General features: G+C 44.4%; 20 non-coding genes and 7 pseudogenes across 20 annotated transcripts; 9 read left to right on the top strand and 18 right to left on the bottom strand.

Annotated features, from left to right (window-relative positions):
* The first annotated feature begins 135 nt into the window (after positions 1-135).
* Positions 136-302, top strand: LOC147056373 (U2 spliceosomal RNA; annotated as a pseudogene).
* Positions 303-1,880: 1,578 nt separating this feature from the next.
* On the top strand, positions 1,881-2,071 carry LOC147056372 (U2 spliceosomal RNA). Its single transcript, XR_015066241.1, has one exon. It is a non-coding gene; the product is annotated as a U2 spliceosomal RNA (small nuclear RNA).
* Positions 2,072-2,621: 550 nt separating this feature from the next.
* On the bottom strand, positions 2,622-2,740 carry LOC147056371 (5S ribosomal RNA). Its single transcript, XR_015066281.1, has one exon. It is a non-coding gene; the product is annotated as a 5S ribosomal RNA (ribosomal RNA).
* A 340-nt stretch (positions 2,741-3,080) lies between these two features.
* LOC147056370 (5S ribosomal RNA) lies at positions 3,081-3,199 on the bottom strand. Its single transcript, XR_015066280.1, has one exon. It is a non-coding gene; the product is annotated as a 5S ribosomal RNA (ribosomal RNA).
* A 220-nt stretch (positions 3,200-3,419) lies between these two features.
* LOC147056369 (5S ribosomal RNA) lies at positions 3,420-3,538 on the bottom strand. The gene has a single exon (XR_015066270.1). It is a non-coding gene; the product is annotated as a 5S ribosomal RNA (ribosomal RNA).
* A 220-nt stretch (positions 3,539-3,758) lies between these two features.
* On the bottom strand, positions 3,759-3,877 carry LOC147056368 (5S ribosomal RNA). Its single transcript, XR_015066259.1, has one exon. It is a non-coding gene; the product is annotated as a 5S ribosomal RNA (ribosomal RNA).
* Positions 3,878-4,100: 223 nt separating this feature from the next.
* Positions 4,101-4,219, bottom strand: LOC147056367 (5S ribosomal RNA). The gene has a single exon (XR_015066152.1). It is a non-coding gene; the product is annotated as a 5S ribosomal RNA (ribosomal RNA).
* Positions 4,220-4,441: 222 nt separating this feature from the next.
* LOC147056366 (5S ribosomal RNA) lies at positions 4,442-4,550 on the bottom strand (annotated as a pseudogene).
* Positions 4,551-4,939: 389 nt separating this feature from the next.
* LOC147056365 (U2 spliceosomal RNA) lies at positions 4,940-5,106 on the top strand (annotated as a pseudogene).
* Positions 5,107-8,413: 3,307 nt separating this feature from the next.
* Positions 8,414-8,604, top strand: LOC147056364 (U2 spliceosomal RNA). Its single transcript, XR_015066262.1, has one exon. It is a non-coding gene; the product is annotated as a U2 spliceosomal RNA (small nuclear RNA).
* A 551-nt stretch (positions 8,605-9,155) lies between these two features.
* LOC147056363 (5S ribosomal RNA) lies at positions 9,156-9,274 on the bottom strand. The gene has a single exon (XR_015066204.1). It is a non-coding gene; the product is annotated as a 5S ribosomal RNA (ribosomal RNA).
* Positions 9,275-9,497: 223 nt separating this feature from the next.
* Positions 9,498-9,616, bottom strand: LOC147056362 (5S ribosomal RNA). Its single transcript, XR_015066194.1, has one exon. It is a non-coding gene; the product is annotated as a 5S ribosomal RNA (ribosomal RNA).
* A 222-nt stretch (positions 9,617-9,838) lies between these two features.
* Positions 9,839-9,957, bottom strand: LOC147056361 (5S ribosomal RNA). The gene has a single exon (XR_015066201.1). It is a non-coding gene; the product is annotated as a 5S ribosomal RNA (ribosomal RNA).
* A 389-nt stretch (positions 9,958-10,346) lies between these two features.
* LOC147056360 (U2 spliceosomal RNA) lies at positions 10,347-10,513 on the top strand (annotated as a pseudogene).
* Positions 10,514-12,094: 1,581 nt separating this feature from the next.
* On the top strand, positions 12,095-12,285 carry LOC147056359 (U2 spliceosomal RNA). Its single transcript, XR_015066269.1, has one exon. It is a non-coding gene; the product is annotated as a U2 spliceosomal RNA (small nuclear RNA).
* Positions 12,286-12,836: 551 nt separating this feature from the next.
* Positions 12,837-12,955, bottom strand: LOC147056358 (5S ribosomal RNA). The gene has a single exon (XR_015066247.1). It is a non-coding gene; the product is annotated as a 5S ribosomal RNA (ribosomal RNA).
* A 220-nt stretch (positions 12,956-13,175) lies between these two features.
* LOC147056357 (5S ribosomal RNA) lies at positions 13,176-13,294 on the bottom strand. Its single transcript, XR_015066236.1, has one exon. It is a non-coding gene; the product is annotated as a 5S ribosomal RNA (ribosomal RNA).
* A 220-nt stretch (positions 13,295-13,514) lies between these two features.
* LOC147056356 (5S ribosomal RNA) lies at positions 13,515-13,633 on the bottom strand. Its single transcript, XR_015066231.1, has one exon. It is a non-coding gene; the product is annotated as a 5S ribosomal RNA (ribosomal RNA).
* Positions 13,634-13,856: 223 nt separating this feature from the next.
* Positions 13,857-13,975, bottom strand: LOC147056355 (5S ribosomal RNA). The gene has a single exon (XR_015066151.1). It is a non-coding gene; the product is annotated as a 5S ribosomal RNA (ribosomal RNA).
* Positions 13,976-14,197: 222 nt separating this feature from the next.
* LOC147056354 (5S ribosomal RNA) lies at positions 14,198-14,316 on the bottom strand. Its single transcript, XR_015066228.1, has one exon. It is a non-coding gene; the product is annotated as a 5S ribosomal RNA (ribosomal RNA).
* A 382-nt stretch (positions 14,317-14,698) lies between these two features.
* LOC147056353 (U2 spliceosomal RNA) lies at positions 14,699-14,865 on the top strand (annotated as a pseudogene).
* A 1,578-nt stretch (positions 14,866-16,443) lies between these two features.
* LOC147056352 (U2 spliceosomal RNA) lies at positions 16,444-16,634 on the top strand. The gene has a single exon (XR_015066240.1). It is a non-coding gene; the product is annotated as a U2 spliceosomal RNA (small nuclear RNA).
* Positions 16,635-17,184: 550 nt separating this feature from the next.
* Positions 17,185-17,303, bottom strand: LOC147056351 (5S ribosomal RNA). Its single transcript, XR_015066220.1, has one exon. It is a non-coding gene; the product is annotated as a 5S ribosomal RNA (ribosomal RNA).
* Positions 17,304-17,643: 340 nt separating this feature from the next.
* On the bottom strand, positions 17,644-17,762 carry LOC147056350 (5S ribosomal RNA). Its single transcript, XR_015066209.1, has one exon. It is a non-coding gene; the product is annotated as a 5S ribosomal RNA (ribosomal RNA).
* Positions 17,763-17,982: 220 nt separating this feature from the next.
* On the bottom strand, positions 17,983-18,101 carry LOC147056349 (5S ribosomal RNA). Its single transcript, XR_015066198.1, has one exon. It is a non-coding gene; the product is annotated as a 5S ribosomal RNA (ribosomal RNA).
* Positions 18,102-18,321: 220 nt separating this feature from the next.
* On the bottom strand, positions 18,322-18,430 carry LOC147056348 (5S ribosomal RNA; annotated as a pseudogene).
* Positions 18,431-18,819: 389 nt separating this feature from the next.
* Positions 18,820-18,986, top strand: LOC147056347 (U2 spliceosomal RNA; annotated as a pseudogene).
* The last annotated feature ends 1,277 nt before the right edge of the window (positions 18,987-20,263 follow it).

Raw genomic sequence — 20,263 nt, 5'->3', positions numbered from 1 at the left:
AGTGTCCGACACTACCAAACCAGTAGAATAAACAATACATGTAATTCAGGCCTTCCTGCAAACCATATTGGTGTCAATGAATTCTCAATGCAGTAAAACCCTACATCGTCAGTTTGCGATCAAAGCAATAGAAATATTATTTTGGGGCCATTGTGCAGCAATCTTAGTGTTCTTTTGAGATCTAATTAATCTATGGTGTTTTTGGCAATCATTGAATGATGGGAAGATGGAATAGGGGCTTGCTCCGTCCACTCCACGCATCGTCCTGGTACTGCAGTACCTCTAGGAGCGGTGCACCCCCTCTTGTGGTGAAATTAATCCATAACTGATATTGTGATATATAAGGATACCGTTGTATTTGATAAATATCCATCCATTTTCTGTACCGCTTTGTTGTCCCCACGGGGGTCACGTCGCAGGCGTGCTGGAGCCTTTTTTCCTTCTTCCTAGGACTTTTATAGGGCACGACAAGCCCTCGGTCGCACCATTCTTTTAAAAAAAAAAAAACTCACCCCCTGGTTCTCCTCACCTCTGCACCTCGGACTGCCTTCAACCTTCAGATCCCAGCTGACGAGCGAGCAGACAGCCAGCCTTTGAAAGGGATTCTAGGATCTCACCTATGGAGTTCCTCTCGCGCGCGGTCTTTCTGGATCTCTGCTGTCGTCAGCTGGAATATAATATAGTATGTTGGCATCCGGCTCGAAGGACCAAATAAATGTTGGGTCTAAATATCATCAGACACTACATCACATGCTGGAATGAAGAGGAGAAGACAACCAGGATGAGTTTACTCGCGAGGAGAACGATAGAGAAAGGAAGCTCAGTTACAATCTCCATCAGTTCTGAGTTCTTCCTCCACGTGCTCCTTTTTTAGATGTTTTGGTTGCCCTGGTTACAGAGGCGTTGCTACACTAAAGGGAGGGGAGATAGTGGTTGTAGCAACGCTGATTAGCTAAGGAATGTAGTGTGGTGTGATTTAGCACTTAATTGTTGGCCCTCGACCCCCGCATTGGGATTGCAGAGTCTGTTCTCTTCCCTCAACCAGTTGTCTTCTCCATGGGTGGCTGACTCCTCCTCGAGTGTGATCAGATAACTTGAAGCACGTTGAATGACGCTTACCTGTGGAACAATGCAACTAAACCCTTGCTAAGTTTATCTTCTTAGTAAACTAACACAACACATAATAATAATAATAATATCTATCCCTACTTAAACATTTCAACACATATTAAGTAAATGTCAGGTAACTGGTATACAGTTCCTTAAACGAACATTGAGTAAATATGGGATAACTTATATGTGACTACTCCAAACTGTATATAACATTTAACAAAGAAAAACAGTTCAGATCAACTACAATCTATGAATCAAGGCTATAGTTAACTAAAAGGAATGAAGTCCCTTTAAACTAAACAAAGAACATTTCGCCTATGCAAAGAAGCTCTGCTCATTGTTAGTGAAGGCCTCTTACAAAACAAACACAAAAGTAACATAAGGACAGGAAGGATACATAAGGCTGACGGGGATCAAAAGACATTCCTTAAACTAAATACAAAGCATTTAGTTTAAAGGAGAGTCGTAAACTCGTAAAAGATAAGGCCTCCTGGTCTGGCAGGCCAAGGCTCCCCCCGAGATTATTCCAACATTTATGTAAAATTGTCGCAGCATAGAAATTATGAAAGTAGTTCAGCGGAGAAACGTCATCAACTGTTTTTCTTTTAAAACATGTATATACTCGATTTTAAACATGCATGACATTTTGGTCATTATTGGAATTTTTTTTCCTAAAGTGCTGTGTTTATAGCAAAATTGTGTTTGTCACTCTCACTTTAAGTTGTAGTGCTGGAAATGATGTGGTCCCCGTTTGACTTCATTGGGTTATCGCTTCTCGGCCTTTTGGCTAAGATCAAGTGTAGTATCTGTTCTTATCAGTTTAATATCTGATACGTCCCCTATCCGGGGACCATATATTAAATTGATTTTTGGAACAGGGAGATGGAATAGGGGCTTGCTCAGTCCACTCCACGCATCGACCTGGTATTGCAGTATCTCCAGGAACGGTGCACCCCCTCTCGTGGTTAAATTAATCCATAACTGATATTGATATATAAGGATACCTTGATATCCATCCATTTTCTGTACCGCATTGTTGTCCCTACGGGGGTCGCGGGCGTGCTGGAGCCTATCCCCACGGGGGTGCTGGAGCCTATCCCAGCAGTCATCGGGCAGTAGGCGGAGGACACCCTGAACGGGCGTTCTCAGGGTAGTATGGCCGTAAACCGTGAGAACACTAAAAAAATTTGCATTTTATAGACACAATTGCCCCTAAAATTCCAAAGCGGCGGTCCTTGATGGCTGTTGTGAACGTTTCCTTTCACAATTGACGTGCAAAAAAAAAAAAAAAAAGGCTTTCAGCACCTGACGGTCTTGTGGCACTCATCCGGCGAGTCTCCTCCGATGTCTTAATGCTTCATTAACATCCACCTGTCTGTCCGGTGTCACACCTCAGAGAGTAACTGTCGAAGGTTTTTGGTTGTGAATTGACCAAGGTGTAATAACCAAATCCCAGAAACAAGGTCACACGCTTGTACGTTATGGCTGTTGTAAAGTGAGAAAAGAAAAGCTTACAGCACCTGGTATTCCCAGGCGGTCTCCCATCCAAGTACTAACCAGGCCCGACCCTGCTTAGCTTCCGAGATCGGACGAGATCGGGCGTTCTCAGGGTAGTATGGCCGTAAGCCGTGAGAACACTAGAAAATTTGCATTTTATAGACACAATTGCCCCTAAAATTCCAAAGCGGCGGTCCTTGATGGCTGTTGTGAACGTTTCCTTTCACAATTGACGTGCAAAAAAAAAAAAAAAAAGGCTTTCAGCACCTGACGGTCTTGTGGCACTCATCCGGCGAGTCTCCTCCGATGTCTTAATGCTTCATTAACATCCACCTGTCTGTCCGGTGTCACACCTCAGAGAGTAACTGTCGAAGGTTTTTGGTTGTGAATTTACCAAGGTGTAATAACCAAATCCCAGAAACAAGGTCACACGCTTGTACGTTATGGCTGTTGTAAAGTGAGAAAAGAAAAGCTTACAGCACCTGGTATTCCCAGGCGGTCTCCCATCCAAGTACTAACCAGGCCCGACCCTGCTTAGCTTCCGAGATCGGACGAGATCGGGCGTTCTCAGGGTAGTATGGCCGTAAGCCGTGAGAACACTAGAAAATTTGCATTTTATAGACACAATTGCCCCTAAAATTCCAAAGTGGCGGTCCTTGATGGCTGTTGTAAACGTTTCCTTTCACAATTGACGTGCAAAAAAAAAAAGGCTTTTTTGTTGTTGTGAATTGACCAAGGTGTAATAACCAAATCCCAGAAACAAGGTCACACGCTTGTACGTTATGGCTGTTGTAAAGTGAGAAAAGAAAAGCTTACAGCACCTGGTATTCCCAGGCGGTCTCCCATCCAAGTACTAACCAGGCCCGACCCTGCTTAGCTTCCGAGATCGGACGAGATCGGGCGTTCTCAGGGTAGTATGGCCGTAAGCCGTGAGTACACTAGAAAATTTGCATTTTATAGACACAATTGCCCCTAAAATTCCAAAGTGGCGGTCCTTGATGGCTGTTGTAAACGTTTCCTTTCACAATTGACGTGCAAAAAAAAAAAGGCTTTTTTGTTGTTGTGAATTGACCAAGGTGTAATAACCAAATCCCAGAAACAAGGTCACACGCTTGTACGTTATGGCTGTTGTAAAGTGAGAAAAGAAAAGCTTACAGCACCTGGTATTCCCAGGCGGTCTCCCATCCAAGTACTAACCAGGCCCGACCCTGCTTAGCTTCCGAGATCGGACGAGATCGGGCGTTCTCAGGGTAGTATGGCCGTAAGCCGTGAGTACACTAGAAAATTTGCATTTTATAGACACAATTGCCCCTAAAATTCCAAAGTGGCGGTCCTTGATGGCTGTTGTAAACGTTTCCTTTCACAATTGACGTGCAAAAAAAAAAAGGCTTTTTTGTTGTTGTTGTGAATTGACCAAGGTGTAATAACCAAATCCCAGAAACAAGGTCACACGCTTGTACGTTATGGCTGTTGTAAAGTGAGAAAAGAAAAGCTTACAGCACCTGGTATTCCCAGGCGGTCTCCCATCCAAGTACTAACCAGGCCCGACCCTGCTTAGCATCCGAGATCGGACGAGATCGGGCGTTCTCAGGGTAGTATGGCCGTAAGCCGTGAGAATACAAGAAAATTTGCATTACATAGACACAATTGCCCCTAAAATTCCAAAGCGGCGGTCCTTGATGGCTGTTGTAAACGTTTCCTTTCACAATTGACGTGCAAAAAAAAAAAAGGCGCTTTTTTTGGTTGTGAATTGACCAAGATGTAATAACCAAATCCCAGAAACAAGGTCACACGCTTGTACGTTATGGCTGTTGTAAAGTGAGAAAAGAAAAGCTTACAGCACCTGGTATTCCCAGGCGGTCTCCCATCCAAGTACTGACCAGGCCCGACCCTGTTTACCTTCCGAGATCGGGCGTTCTCAGGGTAGTATGGCCGTAAGCCGTGAGAACACTAGAAAATTTGCATTTTATAGACACAATTGCCTCTAAAATTCCAAAGCGGTGGTCCTTGATGGCTGTTGTAAACGTTTCCTTTCACAATTCAATAATTTATTGGGTTTAAATGTTACACATGGAGTTCAATTTGCAAATAAACATATTGCTTTGTCATTCACATATTTTATTTGGTAATTAATAAAGATTACAAATATGTTACAAAGTGTATCATACACAATATTAAAAATGATAAATATTAAAGTGTCCGACACTACCAAACCAGTAGAATAAACAATACATGTAATTCAGGCCTTCCTGCAAACCATATTGGTGTCAATGAATTCTCAATGCAGTAAAACCCTACATCGTCAGTTTGCGATCAAAGCAATAGAAATATTATTTTGGGGCCATTGTGCAGCAATCTTAGTGTTCTTTTGAGATCTAATTAATCTATGGTGTTTTTGGCAATCATTGAATGATGGGAAGATGGAATAGGGGCTTGCTCCGTCCACTCCACGCATCGTCCTGGTACTGCAGTACCTCTAGGAGCGGTGCACCCCCTCTTGTGGTGAAATTAATCCATAACTGATATTGTGATATATAAGGATACCGTTGTATTTGATAAATATCCATCCATTTTCTGTACCGCTTTGTTGTCCCCACGGGGGTCACGTCGCAGGCGTGCTGGAGCCTTTTTTCCTTCTTCCTAGGACTTTTATAGGGCACGACAAGCCCTCGGTCGCACCATTCTTTTAAAAAAAAAAAAACTCACCCCCTGGTTCTCCTCACCTCTGCACCTCGGACTGCCTTCAACCTTCAGATCCCAGCTGACGAGCGAGCAGACAGCCAGCCTTTGAAAGGGATTCTAGGATCTCACCTATGGAGTTCCTCTCGCGCGCGGTCTTTCTGGATCTCTGCTGTCGTCAGCTGGAATATAATATAGTATGTTGGCATCCGGCTCGAAGGACCAAATAAATGTTGGGTCTAAATATCATCAGACACTACATCACATGCTGGAATGAAGAGGAGAAGACAACCAGGATGAGTTTACTCGCGAGGAGAACGATAGAGAAAGGAAGCTCAGTTACAATCTCCATCAGTTCTGAGTTCTTCCTCCACGTGCTCCTTTTTTAGATGTTTTGGTTGCCCTGGTTACAGAGGCGTTGCTACACTAAAGGGAGGGGAGATAGTGGTTGTAGCAACGCTGATTAGCTAAGGAATGTAGTGTGGTGTGATTTAGCACTTAATTGTTGGCCCTCGACCCCCGCATTGGGATTGCAGAGTCTGTTCTCTTCCCTCAACCAGTTGTCTTCTCCATGGGTGGCTGACTCCTCCTCGAGTGTGATCAGATAACTTGAAGCACGTTGAATGACGCTTACCTGTGGAACAATGCAACTAAACCCTTGCTAAGTTTATCTTCTTAGTAAACTAACACAACACATAATAATAATAATAATAATATCTATCCCTACTTAAACATTTCAACACATATTAAGTAAATGTCAGGTAACTGGTATACAGTTCCTTAAACGAACATTGAGTAAATATGGGATAACTTATATGTGACTACTCCAAACTGTATATAACATTTAACAAAGAAAAACAGTTCAGATCAACTACAATCTATGAATCAAGGCTATAGTTAACTAAAAGGAATGAAGTCCCTTTAAACTAAACAAAGAACATTTCGCCTATGCAAAGAAGCTCTGCTCATTGTTAGTGAAGGTGTCACGCCTCGTACCCAGCCGTTCCTCCATGTTGTCTGTTGTCATGGTTTCGCCCGTGTGCTCGCCCCTCCCCTCCTGTGTGCCCCTGATTAGTTTGATTGTGCTCACCTGCCTCTTGTTACCATGTCATGTATATAAGTCCTGTCTGCCCCCCCCCATGCCCTGTCGGATCATTGTCTTTCTGTCTTTTTGGTCCCTGTCGTTTTCAAGTCTGTTTTCGGTTAGTCAGTCATGTTATCGTTTTGTCAAGTCATGTCAGTTTGCCGAGTCTGTTTTGAGTTCCTCAAATAAACCCTGGTCCAAGCTGCACTTGGTCGCCCTGCTCCATTCCTCAATCCTGACAGAATGATCCGACCATCACAGCGACCAGCGCTTGGACCTCACTCCACCATCGGCTCCTATCAGCGACACCCGACCCAGTTCCAGCGCCGCAAGACACACGGCCGCCCCCCCGACACAGTTCCGACGGCGCAGATGCTACGGCCGCCACCAGTTCCGGCGGCGTGGATCCAGCGGCCGTCACCCAGTCGGCCTTCGGCGGCGTGTGGCGTGCGGCCACCACCTGAAACAGTTCCGACGGCGCGGATGCTGCGGCCGCCACCAGTTCCGGCGGCGCGGATCCAGCGGCCGTCACCCAGTCGGTTTTCATCGGCGCAAGACGCACGGCCGCCCCCCGACAGTTCCGACGGCGCGGATGCTGCGGCCGCCACCAGTTTCGGCGGCGTGGATCCAGCGGCCGTCACCCAGTCGGCCTTCGGCGGCGTGCGACGTGCGGTCCCATCCCGACAAACCTGGCTAGTCGCCAGGTGGCTCCCATGGAACTATATTGTAGCGTTGACTGGCGTTTCGTACCCAGCCGTTTCACCATGTCTGTTGTCATGGTTTCGGTATGGACTTCCAGAGTTGCCGCCGATTGGCGTCAAACTGTCCCTGAGTTTGCCGCCGATTGCGGTCCATGTCCCCGAGTTTGCCGCCGATTGCGGTCCATGTCCCCGAGTTTGCCGCCGATTGCGGTTCAGGTCGCCAGTGTGTGCCGCGATTGTGGCCCTGGCTCCCTGAACGCCGCCGGTTGCAGTTCATGTCCCCGAGTTGCCGCTGATTGCGGTTCATGTCCCCAGTGTGTGCCGCTGGTTGCAGTTCATGTCCCCGAGTTTGCCGCTGATTGCGGTTCAGGTTCCCAGTGTGTGCCGCGAGTGTGGCCCTGGCTCCCTGAACGCCGCCGGTTGCGGTTCATGTCCCCGGGTAGCTGCCGATTGCGGTTCTGACTGGCCGCTGAGGCCAATTGGACTGGTGCGCTTCCCCCCTCCCCCCCCGTTTGCTACGTGGGGGTTTCGGTTTTTTTTGGGACGTCGGGGCCCGTCCCCTTGGAGGGGGATACTGTCACGCCTCGTACCCAGCCGTTCCTCCATGTTGTCTGTTGTCATGGTTTCGCCCGTGTGCTCGCCCCTCCCCTCCTGTGTGCCCCTGATTAGTTTGATTGTGCTCACCTGCCTCTTGTTACCATGTCATGTATATAAGTCCTGTCTGCCCCCCCATGCCCTGTCGGATCATTGTCTTTCTGTCTTTTTGGTCCCTGTCGTTTTCAAGTCTGTTTTCGGTTAGTCAGTCATGTTATCGTTTTGTCAAGTCATGTCAGTTTGCCGAGTCTGTTTTGAGTTCCTCAAATAAACCCTGGTCCAAGCTGCACTTGGTCGCCCTGCTCCATTCCTCAATCCTGACAGAAGGCCTCTTACAAAACAAACACAAAAGTAACATAAGGACAGGAAGGATACATAAGGCTGACGGGGATCAAAAGACATTCCTTAAACTAAATACAAAGCATTTAGTTTAAAGGAGAGTCGTAAACTCGTAAAAGATAAGGCCTCCTGGTCTGGCAGGCCAAGGCTCCCCCCGAGATTATTCCAACATTTATGTAAAATTGTCGCAGCATAGAAATTATGAAAGTAGTTCAGCGGAGAAACGTCATCAACTGTTTTTCTTTTAAAACATGTATATACTCGATTTTAAACATGCATGACATTTTGGTCATTATTGGAATTTTTTTTCCTAAAGTGCTGTGTTTATAGCAAAATTGTGTTTGTCACTATCACTTTAAGTTGTAGTGCTGGAAATGATGTGGTCCCCGTTTGACTTCATTGGGTTATCGCTTCTCGGCCTTTTGGCTAAGATCAAGTGTAGTATCTGTTCTTATCAGTTTAATATCTGATACGTCCCCTATCCGGGGACCATATATTATATTGATTTTTGGAACAGGGAGATGGAATAGGGGCTTGCTCAGTCCACTCCACGCATCGACCTGGTATTGCAGTATCTCCAGGAACGGTGCACCCCCTCTCGTGGTTAAATTAATCCATAACTGATATTGATATATAAGGATACCTTGATATCCATCCATTTTCTGTACCGCATTGTTGTCCCTACGGGGGTCGCGGGCGTGCTGGAGCCTATCCCCACGGGGGTGCTGGAGCCTATCCCAGCAGTCATCGGGCAGTAGGCGGAGGACACCCTGAACGGGCGTTCTCAGGGTAGTATGGCCGTAAACCGTGAGAACACTAAAAAAATTTGCATTTTATAGACACAATTGCCCCTAAAATTCCAAAGCGGCGGTCCTTGATGGCTGTTGTGAACGTTTCCTTTCACAATTGACGTGCAAAAAAAAAAAAAAAAAAGGCTTTCAGCACCTGACGGTCTTGTGGCACTCATCCGGCGAGTCTCCTCCGATGTCTTAATGCTTCATTAACATCCACCTGTCTGTCCGGTGTCACACCTCAGAGAGTAACTGTCGAAGGTTTTTGGTTGTGAATTGACCAAGGTGTAATAACCAAATCCCAGAAACAAGGTCACACGCTTGTACGTTATGGCTGTTGTAAAGTGAGAAAAGAAAAGCTTACAGCACCTGGTATTCCCAGGTAGTCTCCCATCCAAGTACTAACCAGGCCCGACCCTGCTTAGCTTCCGAGATCGGACGAGATCGGGCGTTCTCAGGGTAGTATGGCCGTAGGCCGTGAGAACACTAGAAAATTTGCATTTTATAGACACAATTGCCCCTAAAATTCCAAAGTGGCGGTCCTTGATGGCTGTTGTAAACGTTTCCTTTCACAATTGACGTGCAAAAAAAAAAAGGCTTTTTTGTTGTTGTTGTGAATTGACCAAGGTGTAATAACCAAATCCCAGAAACAAGGTCACACGCTTGTACGTTATGGCTGTTGTAAAGTGAGAAAAGAAAAGCTTACAGCACCTGGTATTCCCAGGGGGTCTTCCATCCAAGTACTAACCAGGCCCGACCCTGCTTAGCATCCGAGATCGGACGAGATCGGGCGTTCTCAGGGTAGTATGGCCGTAAGCCGTGAGAATACAAGAAAATTTGCATTACATAGACACAATTGCCCCTAAAATTCCAAAGCGGCGGTCCTTGATGGCTGTTGTAAACGTTTCCTTTCACAATTGACGTGCAAAAAAAAAAAAGGCGCTTTTTTTGGTTGTGAATTGACCAAGATGTAATAACCAAATCCCAGAAACAAGGTCACACGCTTGTACGTTATGGCTGTTGTAAAGTGAGAAAAGAAATGCTTACAGCACCTGGTATTCCCAGGCGGTCTCCCATCCAAGTACTGACCAGGCCCGACCCTGTTTACCTTCCGAGATCAGACGAGATCGGGCGTTCTCAGGGTAGTATGGCCGTAAGCCGTGAGAACACTAGAAAATTTGCATTTTATAGACACAATTGCCTCTAAAATTCCAAAGCGGTGGTCCTTGATGGCTGTTGTAAACGTTTCCTTTCACAATTCAATAATTTATTGGGTTTAAATGTTACACATGGAGTTCAATTTGCAAATAAACATATTGCTTTGTCATTCACATATTTTATTTGGTAATTAATAAAGATTACAAATATGTTACAAAGTGTATCATACACAATATTAAAAATGATAAATATTAAAGTGTCCGACACTACCAAACCAGTAGAATAAACAATACATGTAATTCAGGCCTTCCTGCAAACCATATTGGTGTCAATGAATTCTCAATGCAGTAAAACCCTACATCGTCAGTTTGTGATCAAAGCAATAGAAATATTATTTTGGGGCCATTGTGCAGCAATCTTAGTGTTCTTTTGAGATCTAATTAATCTATGGTGTTTTTGGCAATCATTGAATGATGGGAAGATGGAATAGGGGCTTGCTCCGTCCACTCCACGCATCGTCCTGGTATTGCAGTACCTCTAGGAGCGGTGCACCCCCTCTTGTGGTGAAATTAATCCATAACTGATATTGTGATATATAAGGATACCGTTGTATTTGATAAATATCCATCCATTTTCTGTACCGCTTTGTTGTCCCCACGGGGGTCACGTCGCAGGCGTGCTGGAGCCTTTTTTCCTTCTTCCTAGGACTTTTATAGGGCACGACAAGCCCTCGGTCGCACCATTCTTTTAAAAAAAAAAAAACTCACCCCCTGGTTCTCCTCACCTCTGCACCTCGGACTGCCTTCAACCTTCAGATCCCAGCTGACGAGCGAGCAGACAGCCAGCCTTTGAAAGGGATTCTAGGATCTCACCTATGGAGTTCCTCTCGCGCGCGGTCTTTCTGGATCTCTGCTGTCGTCAGCTGGAATATAATATAGTATGTTGGCATCCGGCTCGAAGGACCAAATAAATGTTGGGTCTAAATATCATCAGACACTACATCACATGCTGGAATGAAGAGGAGAAGACAACCAGGATGAGTTTACTCGCGAGGAGAACGATAGAGAAAGGAAGCTCAGTTACAATCTCCATCAGTTCTGAGTTCTTCCTCCACGTGCTCCTTTTTTAGATGTTTTGGTTGCCCTGGTTACAGAGGCGTTGCTACACTAAAGGGAGGGGAGATAGTGGTTGTAGCAACGCTGATTAGCTAAGGAATGTAGTGTGGTGTGATTTAGCACTTAATTGTTGGCCCTCGACCCCCGCATTGGGATTGCAGAGTCTGTTCTCTTCCCTCAACCAGTTGTCTTCTCCATGGGTGGCTGACTCCTCCTCGAGTGTGATCAGATAACTTGAAGCACGTTGAATGACGCTTACCTGTGGAACAATGCGACTAAACCCTTGCTAAGTTTATCTTCTTAGTAAACTAACACAACACATAATAATAATAATAATAATATCTATCCCTACTTAAACATTTCAACACATATTAAGTAAATGTCAGGTAACTGGTATACAGTTCCTTAAACGAACATTGAGTAAATATGGGATAACTTATATGTGACTACTCCAAACTGTATATAACATTTAACAAAGAAAAACAGTTCAGATCAACTACAATCTATGAATCAAGGCTATAGTTAACTAAAAGGAATGAAGTCCCTTTAAACTAAACAAAGAACATTTCGCCTATGCAAAGAAGCTCTGCTCATTGTTAGTGAAGGCCTCTTACAAAACAAACACAAAAGTAACATAAGGACAGGAAGGATACATAAGGCTGACGGGGATCAAAAGACATTCCTTAAACTAAATACAAAGCATTTAGTTTAAAGGAGAGTCGTAAACTCGTAAAAGATAAGGCCTCCTGGTCTGGCAGGCCAAGGCTCCCCCCGAGATTATTCCAACATTTATGTAAAATTGTCGCAGCATAGAAATTATGAAAGTAGTTCAGCGGAGAAACGTCATCAACTGTTTTTCTTTTAAAACATGTATATACTCGATTTTAAACATGCATGACATTTTGGTCATTATTGGAATTTTTTTTCCTAAAGTGCTGTGTTTATAGCAAAATTGTGTTTGTCACTCTCACTTTAAGTTGTAGTGCTGGAAATGATCTGGTCCCCGTTTGACTTCATTGGGTTATCGCTTCTCGGCCTTTTGGCTAAGATCAAGTGTAGTATCTGTTCTTATCAGTTTAATATCTGATACGTCCCCTATCCGGGGACCATATATTATGTTGATTTTTGGAACAGGGAGATGGAATAGGGGCTTGCTCAGTCCACTCCACGCATCGACCTGGTATTGCAGTATCTCCAGGAACGGTGCACCCCCTCTCGTGGTTAAATTAATCCATAACTGATATTGATATATAAGGATACCTTGATATCCATCCATTTTCTGTACCGCATTGTTGTCCCTACGGGGGTCGCGGGCGTGCTGGAGCCTATCCCCACGGGGGTGCTGGAGCCTATCCCAGCAGTCATCGGGCAGTAGGCGGAGGACACCCTGAACGGGCGTTCTCAGGGTAGTATGGCCGTAAACCGTGAGAACACTAAAAAAATTTGCATTTTATAGACACAATTGCCCCTAAAATTCCAAAGCGGCGGTCCTTGATGGCTGTTGTGAACGTTTCCTTTCACAATTGACGTGCAAAAAAAAAAAAAAAAAAGGCTTTCAGCACCTGACGGTCTTGTGGCACTCATCCGGCGAGTCTCCTCCGATGTCTTAATGCTTCATTAACATCCACCTGTCTGTCCGGTGTCACACCTCAGAGAGTAACTGTCGAAGGTTTTTGGTTGTGAATTGACCAAGGTGTAATAACCAAATCCCAGAAACAAGGTCACACGCTTGTACGTTATGGCTGTTGTAAAGTGAGAAAAGAAAAGCTTACAGCACCTGGTATTCCCAGGCGGTCTCCCATCCAAGTACTAACCAGGCCCGACCCTGCTTAGCTTCCGAGATCGGACGAGATCGGGCGTTCTCAGGGTAGTATGGCCGTAAGCCGTGAGAACACTAGAAAATTTGCATTTTATAGACACAATTGCCCCTAAAATTCCAAAGTGGCGGTCCTTGATGGCTGTTGTAAACGTTTCCTTTCACAATTGACGTGCAAAAAAAAAAAGGCTTTTTTGTTGTTGTGAATTGACCAAGGTGTAATAACCAAATCCCAGAAACAAGGTCACACGCTTGTACGTTATGGCTGTTGTAAAGTGAGAAAAGAAAAGCTTACAGCACCTGGTATTCCCAGGCGGTCTCCCATCCAAGTACTAACCAGGCCCGACCCTGCTTAGCTTCCGAGATCGGACGAGATCGGGCGTTCTCAGGGTAGTATGGCCGTAAGCCGTGAGTACACTAGAAAATTTGCATTTTATAGACACAATTGCCCCTAAAATTCCAAAGTGGCGGTCCTTGATGGCTGTTGTAAACGTTTCCTTTCACAATTGACGTGCAAAAAAAAAAAGGCTTTTTTGTTGTTGTGAATTGACCAAGGTGTAATAACCAAATCCCAGAAACAAGGTCACACGCTTGTACGTTATGGCTGTTGTAAAGTGAGAAAAGAAAAGCTTACAGCACCTGGTATTCCCAGGCGGTCTCCCATCCAAGTACTAACCAGGCCCGACCCTGCTTAGCTTCCGAGATCGGACGAGATCGGGCGTTCTCAGGGTAGTATGGCCGTAAGCCGTGAGTACACTAGAAAATTTGCATTTTATAGACACAATTGCCCCTAAAATTCCAAAGTGGCGGTCCTTGATGGCTGTTGTAAACGTTTCCTTTCACAATTGACGTGCAAAAAAAAAAAGGCTTTTTTGTTGTTGTTGTGAATTGACCAAGGTGTAATAACCAAATCCCAGAAACAAGGTCACACGCTTGTACGTTATGGCTGTTGTAAAGTGAGAAAAGAAAAGCTTACAGCACCTGGTATTCCCAGGCGGTCTCCCATCCAAGTACTAACCAGGCCCGACCCTGCTTAGCATCCGAGATCGGACGAGATCGGGCGTTCTCAGGGTAGTATGGCCGTAAGCCGTGAGAATACAAGAAAATTTGCATTACATAGACACAATTGCCCCTAAAATTCCAAAGCGGCGGTCCTTGATGGCTGTTGTAAACGTTTCCTTTCACAATTGACGTGCAAAAAAAAAAAAGGCGCTTTTTTTGGTTGTGAATTGACCAAGATGTAATAACCAAATCCCAGAAACAAGGTCACACGCTTGTACGTTATGGCTGTTGTAAAGTGAGAAAAGAAATGCTTACAGCACCTGGTATTCCCAGGCGGTCTCCCATCCAAGTACTGACCAGGCCCGACCCTGTTTACCTTCCGAGATCGGACGAGATCGGGCGTTCTCAGGGTAGTATGGCCGTGAGAACACTAGAAAATTTGCATTTTATAGACACAATTGCCTCTAAAATTCCAAAGCGGTGGTCCTTGATGGCTGTTGTAAACGTTTCCTTTCACAATTCAATAATTTATTGGGTTTAAATGTTACACATGGAGTTCAATTTGCAAATAAACATATTGCTTTGTCATTCACATATTTTATTTGGTAATTAATAAAGATTACAAATATGTTACAAAGTGTATCATACACAATATTAAAAATGATAAATATTAAAGTGTCCGACACTACCAAACCAGTAGAATAAACAATACATGTAATTCAGGCCTTCCTGCAAACCATATTGGTGTCAATGAATTCTCAATGCAGTAAAACCCTACATCGTCAGTTTGCGATCAAAGCAATAGAAATATTATTTTGGGGCCATTGTGCAGCAATCTTAGTGTTCTTTTGAGATCTAATTAATCTATGGTGTTTTTGGCAATCATTGAATGATGGGAAGATGGAATAGGGGCTTGCTCCGTCCACTCCACGCATCGTCCTGGTACTGCAGTACCTCTAGGAGCGGTGCACCCCCTCTTGTGGTGAAATTAATCCATAACTGATATTGTGATATATAAGGATACCGTTGTATTTGATAAATATCCATCCATTTTCTGTACCGCTTTGTTGTCCCCACGGGGGTCACGTCGCAGGCGTGCTGGAGCCTTTTTTCCTTCTTCCTAGGACTTTTATAGGGCACGACAAGCCCTCGGTCGCACCATTCTTTTAAAAAAAAAAAAACTCACCCCCTGGTTCTCCTCACCTCTGCACCTCGGACTGCCTTCAACCTTCAGATCCCAGCTGACGAGCGAGCAGACAGCCAGCCTTTGAAAGGGATTCTAGGATCTCACCTATGGAGTTCCTCTCGCGCGCGGTCTTTCTGGATCTCTGCTGTCGTCAGCTGGAATATAATATAGTATGTTGGCATCCGGCTCGAAGGACCAAATAAATGTTGGGTCTAAATATCATCAGACACTACATCACATGCTGGAATGAAGAGGAGAAGACAACCAGGATGAGTTTACTCGCGAGGAGAACGATAGAGAAAGGAAGCTCAGTTACAATCTCCATCAGTTCTGAGTTCTTCCTCCACGTGCTCCTTTTTTAGATGTTTTGGTTGCCCTGGTTACAGAGGCGTTGCTACACTAAAGGGAGGGGAGATAGTGGTTGTAGCAACGCTGATTAGCTAAGGAATGTAGTGTGGTGTGATTTAGCACTTAATTGTTGGCCCTCGACCCCCGCATTGGGATTGCAGAGTCTGTTCTCTTCCCTCAACCAGTTGTCTTCTCCATGGGTGGCTGACTCCTCCTCGAGTGTGATCAGATAACTTGAAGCACGTTGAATGACGCTTACCTGTGGAACAATGCAACTAAACCCTTGCTAAGTTTATCTTCTTAGTAAACTAACACAACACATAATAATAATAATAATATCTATCCCTACTTAAACATTTCAACACATATTAAGTAAATGTCAGGTAACTGGTATACAGTTCCTTAAACGAACATTGAGTAAATATGGGATAACTTATATGTGACTACTCCAAACTGTATATAACATTTAACAAAGAAAAACAGTTCAGATCAACTACAATCTATGAATCAAGGCTATAGTTAACTAAAAGGAATGAAGTCCCTTTAAACTAAACAAAGAACATTTCGCCTATGCAAAGAAGCTCTGCTCATTGTTAGTGAAGGCCTCTTACAAAACAAACACAAAAGTAACATAAGGACAGGAAGGATACATAAGGCTGACGGGGATCAAAAGACATTCCTTAAACTAAATACAAAGCATTTAGTTTAAAGGAGAGTCGTAAACTCGTAAAAGATAAGGCCTCCTGGTCTGGCAGGCCAAGGCTCCCCCCGAGATTATTCCAACATTTATGTAAAATTGTCGCAGCATAGAAATTATGAAAGTAGTTCAGCGGAGAAACGTCATCAACTGTTTTTCTTTTAAAACATGTATATACTCGATTTTAAACATGCATGACATTTTGGTCATTATTGGAATTTTTTTTCCTAAAGTGCTGTGTTTATAGCAAAATTGTGTTTGTCACTCTCACTTTAAGTTGTAGTGCTGGAAATGATGTGGTCCCCGTTTGACTTCATTGGGTTATCGCTTCTCGGCCTTTTGGCTAAGATCAAGTGTAGTATCTGTTCTTATCAGTTTAATATCTGATACGTCCCCTATCCGGGGACCATATATTAAATTGATTTTTGGAACAGGGAGATGGAATAGGGGCTTGCTCAGTCCACTCCACGCATCGACCTGGTATTGCAGTATCTCCAGGAACGGTGCACCCCCTCTCGTGGTTAAATTAATCCATAACTGATATTGATATATAAGGATACCTTGATATCCATCCATTTTCTGTACCGCATTGTTGTCCCTACGGGGGTCGCGGGCGTGCTGGAGCCTATCCCCACGGGGGTGCTGGAGCCTATCCCAGCAGTCATCGGGCAGTAGGCGGAGGACACCCTGAACGGGCGTTCTCAGGGTAGTATGGCCGTAAACCGTGAGAACACTAAAAAAATTTGCATTTTATAGACACAATTGCCCCTAAAATTCCAAAGCGGCGGTCCTTGATGGCTGTTGTGAACGTTTCCTTTCACAATTGACGTGCAAAAAAAAAAAAAAAAAGGCTTTCAGCACCTGACGGTCTTGTGGCACTCATCCGGCGAGTCTCCTCCGATGTCTTAATGCTTCATTAACATCCACCTGTCTGTCCGGTGTCACACCTCAGAGAGTAACTGTCGAAGGTTTTTGGTTGTGAATTGACCAAGGTGTAATAACCAAATCCCAGAAACAAGGTCACACGCTTGTACGTTATGGCTGTTGTAAAGTGAGAAAAGAAAAGCTTACAGCACCTGGTATTCCCAGGCGGTCTCCCATCCAAGTACTAACCAGGCCCGACCCTGCTTAGCTTCCGAGATCGGACGAGATCGGGCGTTCTCAGGGTAGTATGGCCGTAAGCCGTGAGAACACTAGAAAATTTGCATTTTATAGACACAATTGCCCCTAAAATTCCAAAGCGGCGGTCCTTGATGGCTGTTGTGAACGTTTCCTTTCACAATTGACGTGCAAAAAAAAAAAAAAAAAGGCTTTCAGCACCTGACGGTCTTGTGGCACTCATCCGGCGAGTCTCCTCCGATGTCTTAATGCTTCATTAACATCCACCTGTCTGTCCGGTGTCACACCTCAGAGAGTAACTGTCGAAGGTTTTTGGTTGTGAATTTACCAAGGTGTAATAACCAAATCCCAGAAACAAGGTCACACGCTTGTACGTTATGGCTGTTGTAAAGTGAGAAAAGAAAAGCTTACAGCACCTGGTATTCCCAGGCGGTCTCCCATCCAAGTACTAACCAGGCCCGACCCTGCTTAGCTTCCGAGATCGGACGAGATCGGGCGTTCTCAGGGTAGTATGGCCGTAAGCCGTGAGAACACTAGAAAATTTGCATTTTATAGACACAATTGCCCCTAAAATTCCAAAGTGGCGGTCCTTGATGGCTGTTGTAAACGTTTCCTTTCACAATTGACGTGCAAAAAAAAAAAGGCTTTTTTGTTGTTGTGAATTGACCAAGGTGTAATAACCAAATCCCAGAAACAAGGTCACACGCTTGTACGTTATGGCTGTTGTAAAGTGAGAAAAGAAAAGCTTACAGCACCTGGTATTCCCAGGCGGTCTCCCATCCAAGTACTAACCAGGCCCGACCCTGCTTAGCTTCCGAGATCGGACGAGATCGGGCGTTCTCAGGGTAGTATGGCCGTAAGCCGTGAGTACACTAGAAAATTTGCATTTTATAGACACAATTGCCCCTAAAATTCCAAAGTGGCGGTCCTTGATGGCTGTTGTAAACGTTTCCTTTCACAATTGACGTGCAAAAAAAAAAAGGCTTTTTTGTTGTTGTGAATTGACCAAGGTGTAATAACCAAATCCCAGAAACAAGGTCACACGCTTGTACGTTATGGCTGTTGTAAAGTGAGAAAAGAAAAGCTTACAGCACCTGGTATTCCCAGGCGGTCTCCCATCCAAGTACTGACCAGGCCCGACCCTGTTTACCTTCCGAGATCGGGCGTTCTCAGGGTAGTATGGCCGTAAGCCGTGAGAACACTAGAAAATTTGCATTTTATAGACACAATTGCCTCTAAAATTCCAAAGCGGTGGTCCTTGATGGCTGTTGTAAACGTTTCCTTTCACAATTCAATAATTTATTGGGTTTAAATGTTACACATGGAGTTCAATTTGCAAATAAACATATTGCTTTGTCATTCACATATTTTATTTGGTAATTAATAAAGATTACAAATATGTTACAAAGTGTATCATACACAATATTAAAAATGATAAATATTAAAGTGTCCGACACTACCAAACCAGTAGAATAAACAATACATGTAATTCAGGCCTTCCTGCAAACCATATTGGTGTCAATGAATTCTCAATGCAGTAAAACCCTACATCGTCAGTTTGCGATCAAAGCAATAGAAATATTATTTTGGGGCCATTGTGCAGCAATCTTAGTGTTCTTTTGAGATCTAATTAATCTATGGTGTTTTTGGCAATCATTGAATGATGGGAAGATGGAATAGGGGCTTGCTCCGTCCACTCCACGCATCGTCCTGGTACTGCAGTACCTCTAGGAGCGGTGCACCCCCTCTTGTGGTGAAATTAATCCATAACTGATATTGTGATATATAAGGATACCGTTGTATTTGATAAATATCCATCCATTTTCTGTACCGCTTTGTTGTCCCCACGGGGGTCACGTCGCAGGCGTGCTGGAGCCTTTTTTCCTTCTTCCTAGGACTTTTATAGGGCACGACAAGCCCTCGGTCGCACCATTCTTTTAAAAAAAAAAAAACTCACCCCCTGGTTCTCCTCACCTCTGCACCTCGGACTGCCTTCAACCTTCAGATCCCAGCTGACGAGCGAGCAGACAGCCAGCCTTTGAAAGGGATTCTAGGATCTCACCTATGGAGTTCCTCTCGCGCGCGGTCTTTCTGGATCTCTGCTGTCGTCAGCTGGAATATAATATAGTATGTTGGCATCCGGCTCGAAGGACCAAATAAATGTTGGGTCTAAATATCATCAGACACTACATCACATGCTGGAATGAAGAGGAGAAGACAACCAGGATGAGTTTACTCGCGAGGAGAACGATAGAGAAAGGAAGCTCAGTTACAATCTCCATCAGTTCTGAGTTCTTCCTCCACGTGCTCCTTTTTTAGATGTTTTGGTTGCCCTGGTTACAGAGGCGTTGCTACACTAAAGGGAGGGGAGATAGTGGTTGTAGCAACGCTGATTAGCTAAGGAATGTAGTGTGGTGTGATTTAGCACTTAATTGTTGGCCCTCGACCCCCGCATTGGGATTGCAGAGTCTGTTCTCTTCCCTCAACCAGTTGTCTTCTCCATGGGTGGCTGACTCCTCCTCGAGTGTGATCAGATAACTTGAAGCACGTTGAATGACGCTTACCTGTGGAACAATGCAACTAAACCCTTGCTAAGTTTATCTTCTTAGTAAACTAACACAACACATAATAATAATAATAATAATATCTATCCCTACTTAAACATTTCAACACATATTAAGTAAATGTCAGGTAACTGGTATACAGTTCCTTAAACGAACATTGAGTAAATATGGGATAACTTATATGTGACTACTCCAAACTGTATATAACATTTAACAAAGAAAAACAGTTCAGATCAACTACAATCTATGAATCAAGGCTATAGTTAACTAAAAGGAATGAAGTCCCTTTAAACTAAACAAAGAACATTTCGCCTATGCAAAGAAGCTCTGCTCATTGTTAGTGAAGGTGTCACGCCTCGTACCCAGCCGTTCCTCCATGTTGTCTGTTGTCATGGTTTCGCCCGTGTGCTCGCCCCTCCCCTCCTGTGTGCCCCTGATTAGTTTGATTGTGCTCACCTGC

This window comes from Syngnathus leptorhynchus, chromosome 5 (genome assembly GCF_054491065.1).
Source record: "Syngnathus leptorhynchus isolate UIUO chromosome 5, UIUO_Slep, whole genome shotgun sequence".
Lineage (NCBI taxonomy): Eukaryota > Metazoa > Chordata > Actinopteri > Syngnathiformes > Syngnathidae > Syngnathus > Syngnathus leptorhynchus.
The sequence above is the reverse complement of the archived record's forward strand: the minus strand, read 5'-3'. Positions and strand labels throughout refer to the sequence as shown.